The sequence below is a fragment of the Mixophyes fleayi genome, chromosome 2 (genome assembly GCF_038048845.1).
Source record: "Mixophyes fleayi isolate aMixFle1 chromosome 2, aMixFle1.hap1, whole genome shotgun sequence".
Classification (NCBI taxonomy): Eukaryota; Metazoa; Chordata; class Amphibia; order Anura; family Limnodynastidae; genus Mixophyes; species Mixophyes fleayi.
In genome coordinates this window covers 233,350,268-233,373,673 of record NC_134403.1, presented here as the reverse complement: position 1 = coordinate 233,373,673, position 23,406 = coordinate 233,350,268, and the positions used below count along the sequence as shown (strand labels likewise).

Below are 23,406 nucleotides of genomic sequence, written 5' to 3'. Positions count from 1 at the left end.
GAGATCCAAAATAGGTTGAACTTGATGGACTGGTGTCTTTTTTCAACCTCATCAACTATGTTACTATGAAAGGAAGAGAAAAGCCTGCCACTGAAGCGTGGTGTAGGAACGCTCCAATGGCACCAAAGTAAGCTCTGGAGGGCAAGAGAGACTGTGGGAGACAGGGAATCCAAACTGCGGCTACGCGCAGAATCTCTGAGTTCAGCAATGACCCTAGATGTTACGAGCCCTGTTTCTGGTGCTGGGTCACCTCAATTCTCTCTCCGGCATCCCGTATCTGAACTATTTCGTTCACCTCGACTGGAGCTCTCCGTAAAAGCCACCGGCCATGTTGGCTTACAAGCCACGCCCCCGAACTTCATGCTCTTAATGCACTGAAGGTACAGGTATTGGCAATAAGTGTATTTCTGGCCAAAAGATTAATATCAAACAACCTAATCAAGAGGTTCTTTCAAAGTGGACAAAGTTCACCCTTGCATAAAATCTTTGGTGGAATCTTGGGATCTCTATCTTGTTAGAGGCTTTAACATAAGAACCCTTTGAACCCCTACAGAAAGAATTACCAAAATGGCTCACAATTTGGGATAGATATTCAAACCTTCTAAAAAGCAAATGTATTAGATAAGTGATAGCTAGAATCTGTGGACAACACCTCCACTTTTGCTTTTTAGGTTTGATAAATATACGCTTTAAAATAATATTTTGATAGCCATCACATTTGCTAGAAGAGTGGAAGAACTTCAGGCTCTACACTACAAAGAACCATTTCTGAACATACACTCAGGTAAGATGGTGCTGATAACAAATCCTGCATTTTTACCTAAGGTGTCTCCTATTTTCATGTTAACCAGGAAATTGTACTTCCAGTTCTCTATCTAAAGCCAGCTAATAAGACGGAGGAAAAATTGCATACATTAGATCTGGTCAGAGCAATATCTGTGTACTCTCCAATACAAAGGAGAATGACATAAGGTGCCAAAAATATTGAGGACACATTCCAAAGAGCAGTAGTGATCTCTTGGGTTCACAGGGTGTAGGCTTTAGCAGAAGATCTTTGGAAAGTAGCAGGATGTTTGTTGCCTCATAGATTCTTTATACACTATCTTCTGGATGTCATGACTTTGGAGGACAGTCATTTTCGAACAAATATTTTTCAAGCAGTTGATAAATAAATTCTCCTTTAGGTGCATCAATTGGGCTACCATGGAGTCTGAAAAGGAAATAAGCTAATTATGTTTACCTGATCATCCCAACTCCATGGCAGCCCCAATATTTCCCTCACATGTGTTCTATGGATATATTTTTCAGAGATAGCTTTGTAAGTCACTCAAAGTCAAGGAAGGAGCAGTCACAATATATATCTTCTGGGTGTCATGTCTCTACTCATCTGACTGAGGATTAACTCATTTATGTGGGCTACCCATGTTAACATAATTTCCTTAAATGCACTGCATCTGGACCATGCCTTAAAATATTTGTGCATGGCATTTCGAGACTGATATGCTAACCAACCCAATCCATTTTTGAAAAACGTGGTATTCGCTAGCCATTCACAACCTGGCAATTATAACCTTGGATAATACAAATAAATTAGCGACACATTGTACCAACCATTTACTAACAAACATGTCTAGCAGTGGGATGTTAATACCCGTATTTTGAACCAAAAAAGCTGAAGCCTTGGGCAGTCCAAAAGTAAATACCAGAAAGAAGTACATTTAGGGAAATTAGAACCAGTCCTGGCATCCTTTTGGAAGAGCTGGTGAGGAGAGTAATATATGCTATGCAGATTATGTAATTGAATTTGACGGTACCTAGTGCATAAGATGGCCTCCCCCACTCCTCATCATATAAGAGTTTAAGGTCTACCTCCCATTTAATTCTAAGATCAGTTTAATCATCAAAATGAAAGCAAGGAAGGACATTAGCATACAGAATAGATATCATTTGTAAGAAGCCCTTCTGGAGCAAGACTTTGAGAGAGGCCAGATTAAACCTAATAGTGAGGCTCCCAAACTGAGTCTGTAAAGCCTCAGCCTCAAATTACTATAAAACAGTCGGTTAGGGAGGGGAAACTCCTGCTTTAACAGTGCAAAGTGTTATTGATATACAATTGGCCAAGGGGAGTAACACCCATATCTCACTAGTAATTAAAGCTCCCCAATTTTTTTAGTTAAGCAAAAGCAGTGTTATCTTAGATGGGTCTACACCTGTACTACCCAAGGCCACCTGCATCATAATCAATACCGCCTGCCCTAACAGTGGTGCAGTAGATCTGGAAGAGCGTGAGGACCCCATATGCCTCTCCAGGAATACACTCAAGACAGCTGCCGGGGAATCTCCAATCCACTGCCACAAGTGCACTAACTGCATAGCAATATAATAAGCTCTTAAATTTGGAAGGGCCAAGCTTGCTGAGGCATGTGACCTATATAATGTGGTCAATTTATAATGTGCTTTCTCTTCCCCCAAGACCAGAGAGGATAGATGTTTATTGATTTTGGAAAAGAGCCTGTAAACCATGAATCCCGGGATGCACTCTAATAAAAACACGCCAGGAATTCAATCGCTAGGGCAAACAAGATCGAGGAGAGAGAACAGTCCTAATGTGTACCTCTGCCCAATTTGTAAGGGCATTATTACTAATAGGAGCAGCAAGAGTAAAGTATAACAACTGTATCCAGACTATAAACCTGGGGCCAAACCTGAATCTCCTCATAACCTCCCTCAGAAAGCCCTACTCCACTGAGTCAAAGGCCTTGACCGCATCCAAGGACACGAGACTGCCTCATCCACGGCGGCCATCGGCACCTGAACGTGAGTAAACAAGCACCTCAGCTTAATTGATATAGACTTCTCTGGCATAAATCCAGTCTGGTCTGGGTGGATTATTTGTGAAACAACCATGTTAATGTGTATAGTCAACATTTTAGAGAGGATTTTAACATCTGTAGTCAGAAGGGAAATAGGTCAATAAGACTCTGAAAGCAAGGGGATTTTTTCCGTTTAGGGATGACCACTATCAAAACTTCTGACAAGGAAAGTGGCAAATAAGCCACCTCCATCAGGCTGTTAAAAGTGTTCAGGAGTGTAGGAATAAAACATTCACCAATTTTTTTGTAAGGTTTCATTGCCATCTGCAATTAACTCCTCTGCCTTAAGGGGAGTTTTAAGACACTGTAGGGAATCCAAGGTAACTCAGTGGAACCATAATCGGTCAAAATAACTATTCAGTTGTAAAGAAAAGTATTGTGCACAGGAGACATAGGTCACATAGCAATTGCGAAAAAAATGTCCACAATCTGTTCGCTGCAGAAGTATTATTATTATTATTATTAATTTTTATTTATAAGGCGCCACAAGGCATCCGCAGCGCTGTACAGGGACAAACAAATTACAATACAATGGGAGACAGCACATTACAGTAAACAGTAAGCACAGTAACTCAGTAAGCTCAATGCACAGCTAGAGAGGGCAGGGAAGGGGGAGGGAGGATCCGCAAACGACGGGGCCCAGGAAGGAGGGCGCGGAAGACAGGGAGACCCCCAGGGGGGACGAGGGAGCGAGAGTGGACATGGTGTGGAGGACCCTCGAGCAGGAGGGCTAAGTAGCTGGAGAGCAGAGTTAGAAGTGGTGGAAACAGGAGGAGAGATGGCCCTGCTCAAAGGAGCGTACAATCTAAGTAGATGGATCCCCACAGTCTGAAATGGCAGAAATGGTATTATTGTGTAATTCTGTGCTAGCCAAATAAGCCATTAGGCTACTGCTCTTATTGTTCTGAGTGTAGATAGCATGCCTGGAGAAAAAAAGCCTGCAATTCGATCTATCTAGCAAATGATCCACCTATCCCTTTTACGCATGCAACCACTGCAGCCGATCAGATGGTAAGTGAGTGGAAGGTTAAGCCTGTTCAAGAGCTTGACACCCCTGCTCAAGTCTAGGGAATCCAGGGAATTTTTTTCCCTGGAGAACCTCTTACGCCTCACCACTCATTCAATCAGGGTACCCCGCAGGAAAGCCTTGAAGGCATCCCAGAGGACATATGGTTGGACTGTGCCCCATTTAAAGCAAAGTATAGCCATGAGAGCAAGCCAGATTTTTGAAAACTGGTCCCCAGATTGTGATGTAAGATTAAGTGAGAGTAGAAGGGGCATATAGTCTGAAATACCTATAGGCAGCTTAGTCACCTCCCCCACCAAAGGAGCCACAAGAGCAAGTCAATACAGGAAAAAGTGTGATGTGTCATGGAATGGCAAGAAAAAAAGACGCGGAAATCAAAGGTTCCACACATCTAACCCCCATGTCCACCACTGATCTAGCAAAATATGAGGGGCCTACTTTAACACCAGAGGGTATTTCCCGTTACCTGTCAAGACCAGCATCAAATACATAATTAAAATCACCCATACATACTACCAGGGCTTGCGGGGAGAGAGCAATAATTGCAGCAGCCTTTTTGAGCACCTATGAAATAAATGGCGGAGGGACGTAAAAGGCCGATAGTGTAATGGGAGAAGTGTCCATCAAGGCTTGGATAAACACTTAACGGCCATAGGGATTAATCTGGACATGCTCTAGCACAAACGCAAGTGTTTTCTAATCAACAGTGACACACCACAAGAGTTAGGGGAATGCACTGCATGATAAGCTTATCACACGCTTTTTTTTAGAGTTAGTACACGACCATGTCAGGGCTGTATTTTTTAACCTGGGCCAGAACTGAAGACTTATTAATTTAATCATTAATGCCCGCATGTTCCAGGAAAGCAGACTGAGCCCCCCAGCAACACATAAAACTCATGCATAAACCCCCACACCCATACATGGAATAATAGAGAGAGAAAATTAAGAGATATAAAGAGAGCAGAGACCCCGAGCAGGCAAATACACAGCTTAGCACACGTAGAAAAGCAGACCATAGAAAAAGCTATTGTTTACCACCATCCCCCTTCACTGTCAAAAAGAGAGAAATGTATAAATCAGCAGCATCACATAACATAGAAATAAACTAAAATAAAATAGAGCTTAACAATCCTAAAATACCCAATGGAAAGATGAACATATCTATAAAATATAAGTTAAACTGAAATAACATCCTCACTACCACCCCCCCCCCTTTTCCTAGACAAAACACTGGTATACCTATAACCCTAACAATCCCAACTGAGAACTAGCAGAGGGCTGCCTATCACTAGCTTGTAGCAAGGAACTCTCCATAAATGTAAAATCTACACATTGCATATTTGACAACAATCTACATACATATTAGTACAGCTTATGAAATAGGACATGGAAAGAAACAATATGATAACACAATAACAGTAACAAGAGAATCTCTATCTTGCCATGGCCCTAGCTTGGTTCTTGCTGTCCAGCCAATCCACCGCATGCCTGTGTGTAAAGAGAAAATGGAGTGGCCATCAGCTATTACTCAAAGCTGTGCAGGTAACAGCATGCATAGGGGAGTTGTAGGTCCCTGAGCCACAGCTTTATTTGAGTGAATTGAGCCCTGATCTTCTGGACCTCAATGGACTATATGATTTTGGTACTTAAGGGCCCTTGTGTAATGGTCAACTGAAGAACAGTGTCTCGGTCCCTATAGTGGAGCAGTTTTGCAATAAATGTAAGAGTTGGAGCCACTGGCTAAACAGGGTGAGATGGAAGCGATGGGTCCTTTTGACTGCAAAGTGTGGGAAGGCATCTTTCCCAAAACCCCGTCAAGTCAAGCCTCCAAGAAAGATTCCAGGTTAGATCCCTCAGGCCAACAAATCGGAGATTGTTTCAGAGATTGAGCCGTCCCTCTAAATCGGACATTTCTTTATTTGCAAACATTGATTTGTGTTGCTAATTTTGCAATCTCGCCTATCATAGGGGCGGTAACATCTTCCAGTGAGGATATACAGTGCTCAGCCTAACCAACCTGTTCCCTCATTTTTTTGAAGATCCTGCCGGATAAGGGATAGGTCTGATTGCACCTTTCCGATCCAGTCTGTGACCTGAAAGCTAAGAGAACCTGCTGAATGGAGTCCTCAATGGACACAGAAGATATTTTAGCTGCTGCTGTAGTTGGTCTAGTAGAGCCTTGAGTGTCACTTGAGATAGGAACAGAAGTGGTACGGGCATATTTTTCCAGCTTTGCAGCCGCTGAAGCAGCCGCCGGAAATAAATGTAGCTTCCAGGTATATGTTATACACAGTGGCAATCGGAAGTTAGCCAGACAAATCTTAAATCAATTCAGATGGAAAAAGGAGCAGGTCGCCCCACCAGGAGTTCACTTGTGGAAGGAAAGGTCAATGCAGAAGAGGGTACTGTCAGAGAGACAGGTGCAATATCCCTCAGCCCCAAAAGATGGGTACCAGCACTGGTCCAAATTAGATAATCACCGACAAATACAAAAATAATCTGGCTACCTAAAATATAAAATGTATATGAGAAGATGGCGTTCATATAGTCAATAGCCAGCTGTTGCAGAGGCTCAATATAAGGAAACTGTGGCTCACCCCAGTCCATCAGTCATTAATATCAGGAACTGGAAAGTGAGATAGGCTTCCTGCACAAAATAGATGTATCAGAGTGTGTGAAAATGCACGCCAGGCAGGAGACCCGTAAAATATGAGATCGGGTCCCAGTCCTAATGTCTGCAGTGGAGAATCAAATGGGGTAAATCTATAGTAAGCTCTGGTCCCTCCAGGGAGTAACGCAAATTATCAGGTCCCCGATAAACGCAGTAGAGGCAAGAGAGGCAGTGTATTGTACCACAAAGTGCTGAGGGCCAGGGCAAAGAGGGGGGGGGGGGGTTGAGGTAGGTAAAAAAGACACGGAGAACGCTCCGCTTACCTGCCCCCAGTGACAAAGACAGTCCACTAGCAGGTGAGCGCACCTCACCCAACAGGAAACAGATGGCCGTCCCCCGACACTCCTCCAGCCACATCCATCCTGCAGTGATTAATAAGTAGGTTAAAGTGCCAGGAGGGGGCCAGCATCAAATCCCTGGTCCCTGAGAGAAGCCGAAAACAAGCGAAGCAACCGGCCAGTTCACCCTCAAGCAGGTGGTGCATCGCTGCAGGCGTGGTGGAAAGAGCAATAGTTGTCGTGTAGTCTGTGGCATGTCGCCCACAGGAAAGACTGTGGATAGCCAGCAGTCAGAACCGCGGATGACACCACTCCAGATAGAAACGGGAAGCCTCCCAGGCAAGTATAACATATTTCAGGGACCACCAATGCGTATAAAGTGGATTTTAGAACAGGATATAGGTAGGAGAGTAGGAGCCATGCTACTTACTTCATTCCCGGTCAAACCATGCCCCCCAATAGTGTGCCTTTTTACTCAAGCATGCCCAGCGAAAAACAAAACAACTGTGTCGTTCCTGTTGATTTAACTATACATAGTCCCACGCAACATTGCTCAGCAAACCAAAATGGAGCAATTTAGGGAACAAGGCCTTTGCTACCCATTATTCTGTCACCTATAGAGACATAACATATATATTAGTAGGTAGAACAAACTAGTCATTTCACTCAGCCACCAACACCATATTCATCAATCACCCTCTTTTTTCTTTTCACTTAGAAGCAGGGTTAATCCCATTCAATCAATAAAATAAAAGAAACATAAATAAATAAGACACATAACACTATAAAACAATTTTTAACCTGAAATAATATGCATTATTTTCTTGTGGTTATTTTAACAATGAGCGATTTGTATGTTTAAGTAAAATTAAAATGTCATTTAAAATGTATATTTTTTATAACTATTTATTTTGAAAAAATAGCAATCATGTACAGATAAGAGTCAACAATTAGTACATTTGCTGGGCGAGAGACAAAAACAGAGAACAGTACATGTCATGAGCATGTGTCAATGAAGCTAAAAATATTTCAATAGCAAATATATAAAGTAGGCAGAGGTTGACAATAAACCAAAAGGTAAGTATACAATTGTCATCCAGAATACTCAAGAAACTATAACATTTTATAACAATATAATGGGGGGGGCACTGGGCGCCACCGAGACTGAAAGAAAAAGAGAACACACTTCCCAATTATCCCCACAGTTCCCTATCCCTATCCTTCCTTTTTAAGAGGAGAAACAAATAAATAGAAGAGGGGCAATAAAAGTTTCAGAGGGGATTACTACTTAGATTCACTGGGAAGGAAAACAGCATCGAGAGTCTAGAGTCAGGCTACTTATGAACCTAGGGAGTCTTTTTAGGAGGAAGGAGTTGGAACAAGAGGTATGGGGTTATAAGTAAAGCCAAGGGGCCCAAATCTGGTGAAATTTATCATCCTTATCATGCAGGTGGTATGTAATCTGTTCCACCCGGGCAATAAACCAGATATAGGATCTCAGGGCCGCCAGAGTGGGGGGTTCAGCTTGTTTCCAAGACTTAGCTACTAGGCATCGCGCAGCAGCCAGGACATGGGAGGCCAATTTCGCAGACTGTCTATCATCATCCATCAAAGGGTAACAGAGAAGAAAGGACCATGGGTCTTTCCGGATAGGGCATGGAAGGAGGGAGGCGAGGAGGGCCCTAACTCGATCCCAAAAGGAGGATATTTTAGGGCAGGACCACCAAATATGCAAAAAGGAGCCCATCTGGCCACAACCCCGCCAACATAATGGAGAACTAGAGGGGAACATTTTGGTGAGTTTGTCGGGTGTGTAGTACCACCTATAGTATACTTTTTATGTGTTCTCCTTCACCGAAGTGGAAATAGAGCTGGTGACAACTTAGTCTCTTATGATTTCCCAATAATCCTCCTCTGGGGGGGGCCCAGATCCCTCTCCCACTCCCTCTCATGCCTACCGCCCGGAGGTAAATGTACATTAAGAATTAAGCTATAGATAGAGGAGATCATGTCCCTACTCAAGGGTGAGGAGAGACATAGAGATTCAAAGGGAGACCTAGGAGGAGGGAGAGGAGCCCCCCCGAGGAGAGAGCCCACAAAGTGTCGTAATTGGAAGTACTCGTAAAATTTAGGATGGAGACTTGGATATTTAGAGCGTTGGCTATCCCAGGAGATGAAGGCCCCCTGAAATAACAGGTCTCCGACAAATCGAACTCCCGCAGTGAGCCAGGGGCTATAGAAGGCAGCGGAGAGCCCAGGAAAAAAGGCAGGGTTACCCCCAAAGAGGTAGGACAGTAAGGGAGGACACCGGAATCTTGAGGTGGGGTCGGCAGGTCTCCCATATTGCAGCTGAAAATAGTAGGGTAGGGCATTGGGAGGTGAGAGGAGATCTAGTTTGTTTTGAGAGACCCCATATACAGGACAAAACTGGAAAATTGAGATAGGCGGATTCAATGTCAACCCACGACAGTGCCGCGGGGGGGGGCAAAGGAGGCTACGACCTGGCTCAGATGAGCCGCCCAATAGTAAATTTTCAAATCCGGGAAACCCCTACCACCACCTCTGGTGGGTCTCTTTAAGAGAGCCAGCTTAATCCTGGGAGACCGGCCGTTCCAGATAAACTTAGAGAGACATTTTTGGATAGATGACAGACAGATCCAAAAGGGGGACTCGGATAGGAAGGGTCTGGAAATAATAGAGGAGCTTAGGAAGGAGATTCATCTTGACAGAGATGATCCTGCCCAACCACAAAATGATCAGTGAGCGCCAGGAGAGCAATTCAGACTTGATCTTAGCAAAGAGGGTCGGGTACTTCTCCCGGTAGAGGGAGTCATAGGAGTCGGTAATGAAGATGCCTAAGTATTTAATTTTCTTTCTCTGCCACCGGAAGTTAAAGTGGGAGTACCAGTCCTTCTGGGGAGGGAATATTAAGCAGGAGAGCTTCCGATTAAAATGTATATTTTGTAGCCTGGTGCATGACATCAATTTCCAGAATACAACAGGATGTTATTTCCATATATGTATAATCAGCAGTCTGAAACATTTAAATAAATAAGATGAAGTTATATATATAATAGACACTTCATAGTTTATGATTTAGTGGGAACTAGGGGGTAGTGATCATTACAAACCTTGTGAGTTGTGTTCAATTAGTATAGTTTAATCTAGAAATGAGCAGTTCAGATTCGGAGAAATCTGACAGATCCGACTTTTGGGGTTTCCGAAAAAAATTCAGATCTCGCCAGTTTTGGATTGATATATTTCATATATAGCCCTCCCTCATGTTCTCATCTGCCAATTTAAGAGAGAGTTTGAGGAGGAGGGTGGCTGCAAGGTTGTGCTCTGAAAATCACATTTAGACTAGAGACTAAAATCTAAAGTGTTTCTAATGAAAGCAATCATATGAGGGGCAGTCTCAGTGATATCTTTATTAAGCAGGCACAAACACAGGGTGCCCTTTGACATTGATAAGCACACCCCAAAAAAATAAATTTGTTTCATTCTCTTAAAATACAGTGTTTCTAGTGAAATAAATTTTGTGAGGGGGAGAGGGGAGGGGTGTCTCAGTGCCATCATTATTAATTAGCCCAAAACATTGTGTTCTTTGACAGTGAAGTACGCCCAAAAAAACTAAAAACACATTTTTGTCTTAATTTGAATTATATTGTAAATTGTCTGAAGAATTGTAAGATAACATTCCCTCCTTTCACTTTTTCTAATTGGACATTCACTTGGTGTGATGGCAGGCAGCTACGAGTAGCTCCAACTTGTTCAAGAAGCATTACTCCTCTTGGCAACCATGAATCACTCTACAGATCAGGAACATCCCAGTACCAGTACTGGCAGTAATAGTAATTTTATGTTTATAATCTCTAGTAGTAACAATATCATGCGAGAATAAAGTGTAAAAAAGTGTCCTCAAAATCCAAACATAATCTCTTGATCTAAGGAGAATTAAAAGAGAAGTTTCTGATGAATGTGGTAATTTGTCCAAAAAACAGGAAAATAGCTAACATTCCACACACCCCCTTCAGTGGAAAGACAAGACTCAGACCATGCCCACTTTTTGCTAGTAAGGGTCCTGCTACTGCTAGTACACATACTGGAATGTCTATTGCAAAAAAGGGAGTCCAAAGCAGTCATGCATCTTCCTTAACTTCCCATTAATCACCTTCTTACTCAGAGTGTAGGTCTGTCACCTTCAAAAAAAAAAAAAATCGTGCACGAAAACGCTGAGGATGAAGAACAACTTGGGCAAACACAGAATCCTGAGGAGAGTATATCCATGAGTGTTATATGTGAATTTGACGTTTTGATACTGTAATTATAGAGCAATTTCCTTCCCAGATTTCTCAACCATCTGGAAATGTAAGGATGAGTAGTAATGAAGATGATTTAGACAAAGAAATTTGGGATGCTACTTTGGAACTTTGAAATGTGCAAGAGGATGAGGTGTAAATTGTGGATGTGTTGCACTTGAAAAAGACAATCAGCATGATGATGATTCCTGTGTTCATCTTACAAAGGTACCACCTCATGCACATGATAAGCGAATTTTCAGGCCAGAACATATTAGAAAAAAGCATCTCTTCTCTTTGGAAATATTTTTATCCACATTTGTCAAAGCCATCTGTAGCCTTTGTAATGCCACAATAAGTAGAGGTAAGGATGTTGATCATCTAGGCACCACCTCCCTGTTATGTAATTTGCAGTGAATTCATGTAAGTAGTATTTCAAAAGGTGGAAAATTGTGTATAGTAGCAAGGAGCCTATCAGGGAATTATAGACATGTAAGCCTGACATGAATAGTGGAGAAACTACTGGAAGTATTTTAAGAGATAGTATTCAGGATTGCTTGGTGTGCAATAAGATTATTAGTGGGAATCAGCATGGATTTGTGAGGAAAAGGTCATGTCAAACTAATCTAATTAGTTTCTACGAGGAAGATAGTGGGAACTTAGACTATGGCAGCACGGTGGATGTGGTCTACTTAGATTTTGCAAAGGCCTTTGATATAGTGTGAGAAATGTGATTTTGCTAAGCTGACACCATCTTGTTGCCTTATAGCCATTTTATTCTCTTATAGCTCAAAGACAGCTTAGATACAGCTAGTTTGTAGGAGTTATTCATTTGCAAGAAACTATGCCCATGACCTTAGATATGGCAGACAGGAGATAAACCAACCCCCCCTGGGGAGAATTCCTGTGTGAAAATGTGAGAATGTAGTAAGATCTGTGTAAAGGAAGCATGAGTGGTTAAAAACTTTTGGGGCGTAGTTTTCTGAAATACGTGATTTTGTGCTATATAGATATGAACTTGTAACTAATAAATCAGAGCTAATTGCACACACAGAACTTGCTGTGTCTTTTATTCTCTCCGGCTGATGAGCTCATAAAACTGACACAGGTGAACAGACTGTTTAGATCCAACAGCATTGGAGGTTGACACCGAAACTGCTGACCTGAGCCAAGGACAGACAGAACTGGAGGTCGCCCTGGACAAAGGACTCTGACAATAACCCGGGTGAGTAGAGTTTTCTACTCATCAGGCTCCTCTGTTTAAAGCTTCCTCATGTCCATCTAAGATATCAGGCACGCAGATCTGTAAGTCTCAGATTTAAACTGTGATTACTAACTCAATTTGTTTACTGTAATTGTATTGGTAATTAGATTTATAAAAGATGAGTGAATTTTTAGTGCATGAGTGACACACCAACACCATCCCCAGAAATTTATCAAAGAAGTTAGATGAATTTTGCAGACCTTCATCCCAGATACTGTCAGAAAAGCTATTGTGCGCAGGGGCATCCAGTGTAAGGAGCCCACAGAACCGGACATCCAGTGTCAGGAGTCCACAGGGGCATCCAGTGTAAGGAGCCCACAGAACCAGATATCCAGTGTAAGGAGTCCACAAGGACATCCAGTGTAAGGAGCCCAACAGAATTGGACATCCATCATCATTATCTTCATCATCATCATTATATAGCGCCAGCAAATTCTGTAGCGCTTTACAATTGGGAACAAACATTAATAAGACAATACAGGGTAATACATACAGTCAGAGAGGTAAGCGAACCCTGCTCGCAAGCTTACAATCTATAGGACCCCAAGGAGTCCACAAAATGGGACGTCCACTGTTAGGACAACCCACAGAAACTAGATCAGAGTCTCTATTGTGACTCAACAGTATTGTCAATATGGGGGAATATAGACGGTAAGTAGATAGATGACAGCAACTCCCCCATAGAAATGATGCACAAACATAATAAGATGGGGAGAGTAGAAGGTCTGCAAGTAATTTTTATATTGGAGACCGAAGGAGGTGATGAGATCACATAGGGATGTAGTGTACAGCGAGAAGAGTAGAGGGCCTAGAACCAAGCCTTGAGGAACTCCTACAAGCAGGGCCGCGGGAGGGGAGGATGATCCAGAGATGGATACAGAAAAGGAGCAAATGGCAAGATAAGAGGAGAACCAGGCGAAGACAGAGACAGAGAGAGAGGAGGGTTTGCAACAGAAGGGGCTGGTCGACAGTGTTGAAGGCCGCGGAGAGGTCCAGGAGTATGAGCAAGGAGAAGTGACCCTTAGATTGGCTGAGAGAAGGTCGTTAGTAACTTTAGCCAGGGCGGTTTCAATGGAGTGGAGGGGGCGGAAGCCAGATTGGAGAAGGTCAAAAAGGGAATTGTCTGAGAGGTGTTTAGTGAGGCGGTTGCAGACAACCCTCTCGAGTAGTTTAGAGGCAAATGTGGAGAAGTGACATAGGGTGGTAGTTAGCGAGAGAAGAGAGGACAAGATTGGGTTTTTGAGGATGGGAGAGATAAGGGCATGTTTGAAGGAAGAGGGGACGATGCCAGTGAAGAGTGACAGATTAATAAGGTGAGCAAGGTAGGAGCAGGCAGTAAGGGAGAGGGAGCGAAGGAGGTGAGAGGGGATGGGATCCAGATTGCAGGCAGAAGAGGGAGAGAAAAGAATGAATGGAGTGAATTTCTTCACCCGAGGTAGGGCGAAAGGAGCACCAGAGATGGTTGATAGAGGAAGGTGAAGCAGTAAGGGTGATAGGAGGATGGTGCAAGAGGGAGATGTTAAGTCTGATTGCCTCCTTTTTCTCCTCTAAAATTGATGCTAAGTCGGAGGCAGAGAGGGAGAGCGGGATAGGAGGGTGGGGGGGAAAGGAGTGAATTGAATGTGGCAAAGAGGCGGCGGGGATTAGAAGACTGAGAAGAAATTAGGGCTTTAAAGAAGAATTGTTTAGCGAGGAGAGGGCAGAGCTGTAAGAGGAGAGGATAAATTTGAAGTGAACAAAGTTGGCAAGGGAGCGAGATTTCCTCCAGAGGCGCTCAGCTGCATGAGTGCACTTCTGAAGGAAGCGGGTGAATTTGGAGTGCCAGGGTTGGGGTATCAAAAGGCGGTGGCGGATGGAAAAGGCGGGAGTGACAGCATCCAGGGCAGTGGTGAGGGAGTGGTTGTAGTGGGAGGTAGCTTGGTCAGGGCAAGCCAGGGAGAGAAGGGGGGAGAGGAGGGTATCAAGAGAAAAGGAGAATCAAACAGGATCAAGAGCCTAGAGATTGCACCTGGTGAGGGTGGTTTTAGGTGGGTTGGGGCAGGGGAGGAGGAGGAGAGGAGATGGTGGTCAGAGAGTGGGAAGGGAGAGTTCGAGAAGTAAAAGAGATCACAAAGATGAGAGAAAACAAGGTCAAGGGAGTGACCAAGACAGTAGGTGGCGGAAGAGGTCCACTGGGTGAGTCCAAAGGAGGAAGAAAGAGTAAGCAGTTTGATCAAGGCGGGTTCAGCAGTGTTGTCAATGGGGATGTTAAAGTTACCAAGTATGATGAAGGGGAGGTCAGAGAAAAGGTAGTGGGGAAGCCAGGCTGCGAAGTTATTGAGAAAGAGGGAGAAGGGGCCAGGAGGGCGGTAAATGACTGAGACCTGGAGGTGGATATGGGAGAAGAGACGGATAGAATGAACTTCAACGGAGGAGAAAGAGAGGGGGGCACGGTGGGAATGATCTTAAATGTGCAGTTAGAGGAGAGGAGGAGGCCCACGCCACCTCCTGGATGGTCATCCCGTCTGGTGAGGTGGGTGAAGGAGAGGCCCCCATGGGAGAGAGCGGCAGGGAACCAGTGTCAGAAGAAGAGAGCCAGGTTTCGGTAATAGCAAGAAGGTTAAGAGAGTTGGAGATGAAGAGATCGTGGATAGAGGGCAGCTTATTTCGGATGGATCTGGAGCTCCCGAGGGCACAGGAGAAGGGGAGGGAGTGATGTGAGGAGATGTGGATAAGATTGGCCAGGTTGATTGAGGGTGGAGGAGGGTAGAAGTTGGGCCGGGGAGGTGGGCTGGGAGAGAGGATAGGTATCGGGCAGGGACGAGGAGGCATACTGAGAAGGCTGGAGGGTGAGGAAGAGATGACGGGGCAGAAGAAACAGGAAAAATGTGGAGACACAGGCATGGAGCAACAAAGGTGACTAGTAATGAGTCAACAGGGTGGAGCTACAAGAGACAAAGTAAAATACAATGCAGGCAAAAACCAATTAATGCTATTGAGAGTATAGAACCAGGCAGAGTCCACAGATGCAGGTGACCTTAGATGAAGAGTGTTCACAGGGACAGGAGCTCGGGTGAGTCCAGAAGTTGAATATTCACCGGAACAGGTAGCAAGCAGGAGTTCAGGTGCATCCAGGAGTTAAGTAACTACAGGAACAGGCAAGGAGCTGGAACACAGGAGAGTCCAGAGGGTGGGTGACCACAAGAGCAGGATTACGGTAGGTGACCACAAGAGCAGGAGTTCAGGCGAGTCCAGAAGGTAGGAGCCCACAGGAGCAGGATAACAGGCAAGTCCAGAAGGTAATTTGACCACTGGAGCAGAATTACAGGTGAGACCAAAAGGTGAATCCAGAAGGTGAGTAGTCCACAGGAACAAGGTGAGTAGTCCACAGGAACAAACAAGGAGCAGGAGATCAGGTGAGTCTATGTGGGGGAGGTAGGTAGCCAGACAGGTGAGATGGGTATAATGGTGTTTGAAGGAACGAGGGGCTGGGACCCAGTCCCCCACTGCAGGAGGCAGTGGGGGGGGAGAGGGGACACAGAGGCCACTAATGAGGGAGACCAGGGTAAAGAACAGATGTAGTGGGGACCCAGAGGCAGCAGGAGGCTGTGAGAGCAATGGATGTGGCAACAGGCAGGGAACCCAGTGAGGCACTGCAGGAGGTAGTGGGGGAGAGAAGGGACATAGTGGCCACAAGTGAGGGAGACCAGGGTAAAAAACAGATAGTAGTGAGGACCCAGAGGCGGCAGAAGGCAGTTAGAGCAACGTAGGGGGCAGCAGGCAGGGGACCCAGAGTGAGGGCAGGAGAAAGGCAGAGAGTTAAGGGGAGGAAAGCCCAATCTGCTGCCTGGATTACTAAGCTTGGGGTCAGTCGGATCAGGTCAGACAGCATGGGGCTGAGCGGAGGCATCAGGGTGGAGGTGAGCAGAGAGTAAGGTCCAAGTAGAGAACAGGCCAAGTCGCGGCCTAGAGTAGAAGTCAGCTGCGGCGACCAGGAGCCAAAGCAGCAATGGTAGCATTGGGTGATATCCGAGGACAGCAGGCAGCAGGAACAGGCGTCTTACAGGGAGCGAGGCATCAGGTAGGAGGCGACAGGCAGCAGGTCCGGAGAACACCAGCCCAGAAGTAGATAGGCCGGCCGGGGAGTGGGCCTAATCCACGGCCTAAAGTAGAGATGGCAGCAGGAAAAGACGCACAAAGGAGGCATCCATAGAAACTTAAGCTCCACTTAAGAGCAGGCGGCAAAGTGGGGATAAAAGGCAGGCATCTCCATCGAAGAATGTAGGGCCCATAAGGAATAACAGGCTGGGCTCCAGAGGAGAGCACACAGGATCCTTTTAGCCAGTGCTCTGCCACTATGTTTAACTGGTATTGTAGCATAGTTTGAAAACAAAATTTGATGGTTCAGAATTGTGTATCAATCAGCCTAGCATAAGCTAGCAGCTGAATGAACAGACACCTCATGCAATCTTCACCATCAACACCTTCATCATCAACCTACTAATCTTTAGTACATATTCCAGCATCCAATTTTCCAATTCCATCTGACTCCCCTAATGGAATCCATGATTCCCAAGAGGCATTTTTGCACGCTACAGTCGATATTCTTCAGTTTAACAACCACTATCCAAAAGGTTTTCTTTTGTTGGGGCCCAAAAAAGCAGTTCAGCCACAAAAGCCCCTGTCGCTGAAGTGCTCGGTTTGTTAAACTATGTGCATATCCTTTTTAACATGTGGGTGGATGGACCCAAGGACAATTCCATCTTGCAGCATTTAACATTTTGGCCTTGGTCTATCATCCTCTGTTAAATGTCTACTGATTCCGCTATCCATCTAAAGATCTATTATTCTTACTGCCTGTTCAATAACCATCAAAATATAGTGTCCGTGGTTTTTGAAGAGTTTTATTCTGGGTGCAGTCCACATTCGTCTATCTGCTTGTCTAAATGTCTTTATATCTTTTCTTCAGTTCAACAACCACCAACCAAATGGTACGCTTTTGTGTGGACTCATGCAAATCAAGCACTTCAGTCACAAAAGTGGCAGTCCCTGTCCATTTAGTGCTTGGTTTCTTAAATTATGCGCATATCCTTTTTAACATATGGTGAGTGGGTTAATCCAAGGACATTTCCATCTTGCACCATTTAACATTATGGTCTTGGTCTATCATCATCTGTTAATTGTCAACTGATGCCGCTGTTCTTTTCTTATTCGTACTGCCTCTACAATATCCATGAGGCATACTGTCTAATGTTCAAATTATATTGATTGGTCTTTCATCATTTTTCTTCTGGATGAAGTCCACCTTCATCTATCTACTTGTAAAAATGTCTACTGATGCCGCTGTCCGTCTAATGACCTATTATTCTTTTTTTTAAATCCAGGGTGTTTTTTGGTTTTCAAAATAAATATACACAACAATTTAAGTAAACAAGCATTCATAACAACAACTGCCAATAAACAAACAAGCATCACATTATATGTGAAAGTCATACCAGCAAAGCCGCACTGCAAAACAAAGATGGTGCATCTGATGCCCAGGAAATAGACAACAATCTGACTGAAGCAAAGATGCTTTGAGGTCCAGTTTATATATAAGAACAATAAATATACATGAAAAAAACAGAAATTTGTCCAATGACCTGTTATTTAATTTCTTAATGTATTTTCACTTTCTGTGAGTCATTTACAATAATATAGTGTGCGTGGTCTTTCAACATTTTTCTGGGTGCAGTCCACTTTTGTCTGTCTACTTGTCTAAATGTCCACTGATGCTGCTGTCCTTCTAATGACCTCTGATTCTTACTGCCTCTTCATTTTCCGTGATGCATGCTGTCTAACATTAAAAATATAGTATGCCTTGTCTTTCACCATTTTTCATCTGGGTGCAGCCCAGGCATTAACCTAATCAACGGTACTTACCACTATCCCCATAGATCTCTATGGGGACAGCAGTATTAGGTATTTTATTAAGCATCTCGGGATGGCATTACTGGTCTTTTTCAATGAAGCCTCCCTGGCTTTGCTGGATCCATCACAGAGATTTCTGTGCATAGCACTTTCTTCATTTGCCAAAATCATTACACTGCTGGTGCAAGGCAAAAGTCCTCGTTGACGAGGGGGGTCTACGCCAAAGTTCCAAGAGCAGCCCTGGTATAGTTTATTGCAGCTTCATTAATGTACCACAGCTATTTACAGCAGTACATAGTGATGGTTAACATGCTGGAGTCATAAACAGACCACTACTAAGTCACCTAGAGTGGAAATGATTAGGCGGCACCTACAAACTGAATGAGTTTCAATAATGTTACTCATTTAGTGTTTTCAGTACCCCAAGGGCATCCCTACACTGAATATCAGCCACTAATATTGAGCGCCGGCAGCCGTCAGCTTCTTACCTGTAAGCAATGAGTTGGTGGGGGATGCCCAGTGAGCTTCCACCAGCCCTGAGTCACTCTGTGCCTTGTGCCTAATTTAGAAAGCAAAGACATGGCCATCCCATGCATTTCTTGTGAACCTTGCAGACAGCTGATGTCACAGAATGGGAGCAGTACATTTTAAATTGCATTACCTTGTGGCCAGGTGGCAGTGATTTATGGTGGGGTTGCCACATCCTGGACCCCAGGAGGTGGGGGAAGGGGGGGTAAGATTATAAGATATGCACTTGCAAAATAATGCTCTAATTTCAGCATAAAAACGCTCCCTTCTTCACAAACGGAGTACCCTATCTAGGATCAACAGGCCATTCACACCCTTTAAAACTCTCTGTACTCTCAAAAACACACACAAACATACTATATCTAGTACTATACTATATTTACAAAATACTCATCGAAGATAAATTTACCCACAAACCCCGTTTCATGAAGACCTGGGAGAGAGATCTTTTGGATCTCACTGGAACAATCCAGTGACCGAAAGATTTCATGGATACTCACGCATCCAAACAAGTTACATATATTGTTGAAACCAAATACAAAATGTTAACGAGATGGTACAGATGCCCCGACTTGTTAAATAAATTTATATCTCCTCTTTGTTGGAGATGTAATTCATATGTGGCAACCAGCTCCACATATTGTGGTTGTGTCCTAAGATCTCCCCTTATTGGAACAAAGTTATTTACCTTTCTGAAAAGATCACAAGGACGGAGGTGTCGACTGGCCCTGGTTTCTGGCTCTTGTCCTGTCTAGTGTCCCCATCACCTCATATGAAAAGTCGCTCCTTAAACACCTGAATACCAAGTCTTTGATTCCAGTCCATTGGAAGTCTCCCTCTTCTCCCACTGTGTCTGAGTGGTTTACCTGCATTGATTTTTAAATGTCTTTAGAAGAATTATTCCTCTCGGCCTCTGACTGGACCGCTGAGTTTATTGCTACTTGGCTCAGTTGGCTGGAATTTAAAGAAACAGACGAAATTTGTACAAAATGGCTTCCTCCACACTGATAGTGTAGCTTCTGTGAGGACATTGTAGTGCTCCCACTCCATTTCCGTTCTTAAATGTTACCATTCTCCTATGGCCCTATTAATCACTTCCTAGAGCTCTTCCTTTGTTGACGATGTGAGATGTCACCCTTCAAATTTTATTTTATTTGAGCACCTATCTACCCCCCTTCCTTCACCCACTCCCTTTCTCTCCCTTGTCTGTCTGTCTTTCCCCCAATTATAGTTTATGTTCTTATACACACTGAAAACTTTCTTTTATTGCTGGCTCGTTATGTATGTTCTATGCGAACTGTTATTGTTAATTGCTGTTGATTATTTTTTGCAGCGTATAAATAAAGAATACATAAAAAATGAGTACTGATAGCATTAGAGGTGCATAAAATCCCAAATTTTCTGTTGACTGTCAACTTTCCTCTTCAAATTCTTTTGAAATTAGATAGCAGCAACTTTTGTGTTTAAAAAATTCCATCAGTGAATAGGCAATCTGTAATATGCACTGTCCAGTTCTCTTTCCATTTCCATTCTATTAATTTTTTTGGTTTGTAAATTACTACTTTAGTGCGCAACCTGAGCAGAACAGTCAGGGGCCAGGTCACTGATAATCACAGCTCACAAAGTAGTCATGTAATGAAACAAGAGGTTCATTTAAACTCAAGGGTGAACCTCGTTTCATACAAAGCTTGGACTTTAGTCAGGAATACATTTTACCTCTTTTATCCTCCAGATCAGCCCAGCTTCAAAGACAAGTGGATACCGGTATGTTAAAAGAAGTTTAAGCCTATCTTCCTTCAGATATTCCATTTAACCTTATGCTTATGTATTGCATACTGTGTGCTTAAACTATATTTCAGGATTATAACAGTACTAAGTCTGTATAAAAGCTATAGCTCAAGATCAAGACAAACGTAGCCTTGTCCATAAGTGTGCTAATCACTGGATCGTGCCACGGTTATGCATCCCCAAAAGCGGCTAGACTCTATAGGGCAGAGCCGTAACTTAGAATTCTAGTGCTCTGGGCGAGAAAGACAAATGCCGCCCCCCTAGCCCTCAATTTTAACCAAATTAACCTGAAATATTACTAAATTGCGCCCCCCTTCAGTGTTGCGCCCTGGGCGGTCGCCCCTGTCGCACAGCCCTAGTTACGGCCCTGCTATAGGGAGTGCCGATGAGCCAGGGAGCGATAATCTGAAGACCGACAATGCAGGAGTTAAGTCCAGGGGAAATGCCCTTGTTAGTATAATCTCCAGTGATTAGGCTCCTAGGAAATTCAATGTGTTACATGATATCTTCAGACATTATGGAGTCACTGCTGGCAGTGGGTCTGAAACAGAGATTGGTAGTGCCTGAAATATGCTACAGCCATCAGGAGATAAGAGCCTCCAATTCGGTAAACTGTGAAAGGCATAATATTCTCTTCCAATCAGGGAGCCAGAAGAGAAGTGCTGTCCTGGAGGAGGGGAAACAGAGACCAGATAAAAAGCTGTGTGTCTGGTAAATGGAGAGAGACTTAGTGAACGTGAATCTAGCCAGGGGTTGCGGCTTCAGCTGGATTGACTGAAGAATTGGAGGCTACAGCAAAGGACTGGGAGGACTGGCAATATCCTTCCTTTGTCCATAATTCCTGTTGGTATTGTGGATCTGTGTACCCACCGACATTGGGGTGGCAGTGAAGCAAGAACACTGCGTTGCCAGCAATAATGGAAAAGGTGCCTTGCTACCATGGCCTGAAGAAGACACCCAAGGGTTGTCTGTCAGTATATCGGTATTGTACTGTACTTGTATGCCTATGTGTTATATTACAACCACTGCAGTGTGATTAAGTTGAAACTAGTTTAAAAGTAAGATAGCTCTGTTATTTTTTTGCATTATTAAACTTAAGTATTCTTTATCAGGGGATTTGCCTGGGTGTGAAAATATGTTTCATAGTACTGGAGGCAAGTGACAGGCTGAAGGTAGCACAGAAAGTGATCATTTGACATGGGAATCTTTGGCGGTTAGCCCCGAGTATACTCTCCGCTGATTGGCCGAGTATACTCTCCGCAGATTGGCCTGGGTAAATAGTCAGTATCATGGCAAGTCACCACATATGTTTTCGTCTAAGCTACAAACATGTAACATTTGTTGATACTTCATAATTGGCTTCTTTACAACCTATTTTTAGTGACTGACTTGATCTTCCAGTGAGCATGAATTATTAGGTGACGTTTGAGGTGCATTGGACTGATTCGCAAATCATATGGCTAAACACTGAAATTTGTTCTAATTTCCAACTTGGTTTAATCTATTCAGTCAACTCTACTTAGCATGCGCGCAGTTGTACAAAAAAAAATAAACTTTTTTGCAATACACATAAAATGTTAAAATTTATTGTGTACGGCTTAGCAAAATAAATATGGTATACCCAACTACTGTCCTCTCATACGTGTCCATATAACTTCCCACACCACCACCTAACGAATATGTCAATATAGGCTCACAAATCACTAGATTGCCAATATAAACATATAGCTTAACATGACAGCATATAGCCCGAATACTAACATAGCCTCACAAGCCATCAGCTAGCCAGTCAGTATAGCCTGACTAGCCACCCGATAGCCTCACATAGCTTAGAATTAAACCCTCCATATTACAGTCTAAATAATTTTTAGTGCATGAAAATAAATTTGATCTAAATTCAAATCATACATTTATTTCCACTGGACATGTCGGCTCATTCATGTACACCACTACAGAACTTGACTCAGTGACGTGGTACGTTGCCCAGCTGACCCGTAGATATTTTTGTTGATAATTTATGTCAATAAGTGACTTTTTTTGCTGTGATAAGCAGTGCTAAAAATCCTTCTTATTGCTATGATCGAGGACACTTTGATAAATGTGCCCCAAAATGTGCAACACCACCATCAAAAACAAATACAAATCAGACTATCAGCAGAGTCACTGGTTTCTTAAAATATGTTTTCTCAGAACAAATGATATGGGACACAATTTACATTTAAGCTGAATATGCAATTAGAATAGTATCCACTGCACTAGGTATTCACAAATTCCGATCTTATTTATAACTGCAACAAATGTAACAGTACATAATTTCGGGTGGTGCACCCTATACATGTATAAATAATATGGATACCGAAGAAGCAAGAGAAGAAAAACATGTCTTAATGGGGCACTCTGATCTGTGTTAATTCACATTTTTATAAAAAATTAACTTTATTAAATCAATTAAAATTAATATAGAAAAAGTGTTCCCAACTGTCGTGAACAGAGAAAACTTACAGTTATTTATAAGGGTTAACCCATCACATAATTGTGGGGAATAAGGGATAAATCATAACTAAGTGTAAATATGTTATATCAGATGAATCCATTGATAAATTGAGCTATTAAAGTGTAAAATGGGAAGACAGAAAGTCTGTTGTATGTTCCAGTGTGAGAAGATAGGAGGGTCACCTGTGGCAGCTTCAAAGAGCCCTTGCTTTGAGATATAGCCTAGCCTGGGATGGAGTTTGACACCTGAATAGACTTTTAGGAACCGCTCAGCATGGTGTCTGGATCACAGAG

General features: G+C 43.3%; 1 protein-coding gene and 1 long non-coding RNA gene across 5 annotated transcripts in view; one reads left to right on the top strand and one right to left on the bottom strand.

Moving 5' to 3' along the window:
- Positions 1-23,406, bottom strand: part of LAD1 (ladinin 1) — a 117,097-nt gene that overhangs the window by 65,879 nt on the left and 27,812 nt on the right. The window contains exon 1 of one of the 4 annotated variants that reach the window (XM_075195627.1): positions 6,838-6,909. The exons of the other annotated variants lie outside the window; for them this stretch is intronic. The gene's annotated coding sequence lies outside the window, so the exon portion shown is untranslated. Of the gene's footprint in view, positions 1-6,837; positions 6,910-23,406 lie in introns of those variants that run through there. 4 annotated transcript variants of the gene reach the window in all.
- On the top strand, positions 10,112-22,114 carry LOC142140319 (uncharacterized). The gene is made up of 3 exons (XR_012688400.1): positions 10,112-12,375; positions 20,564-20,595; positions 21,264-22,114. It is a non-coding gene; the product is annotated as an uncharacterized LOC142140319 (long non-coding RNA).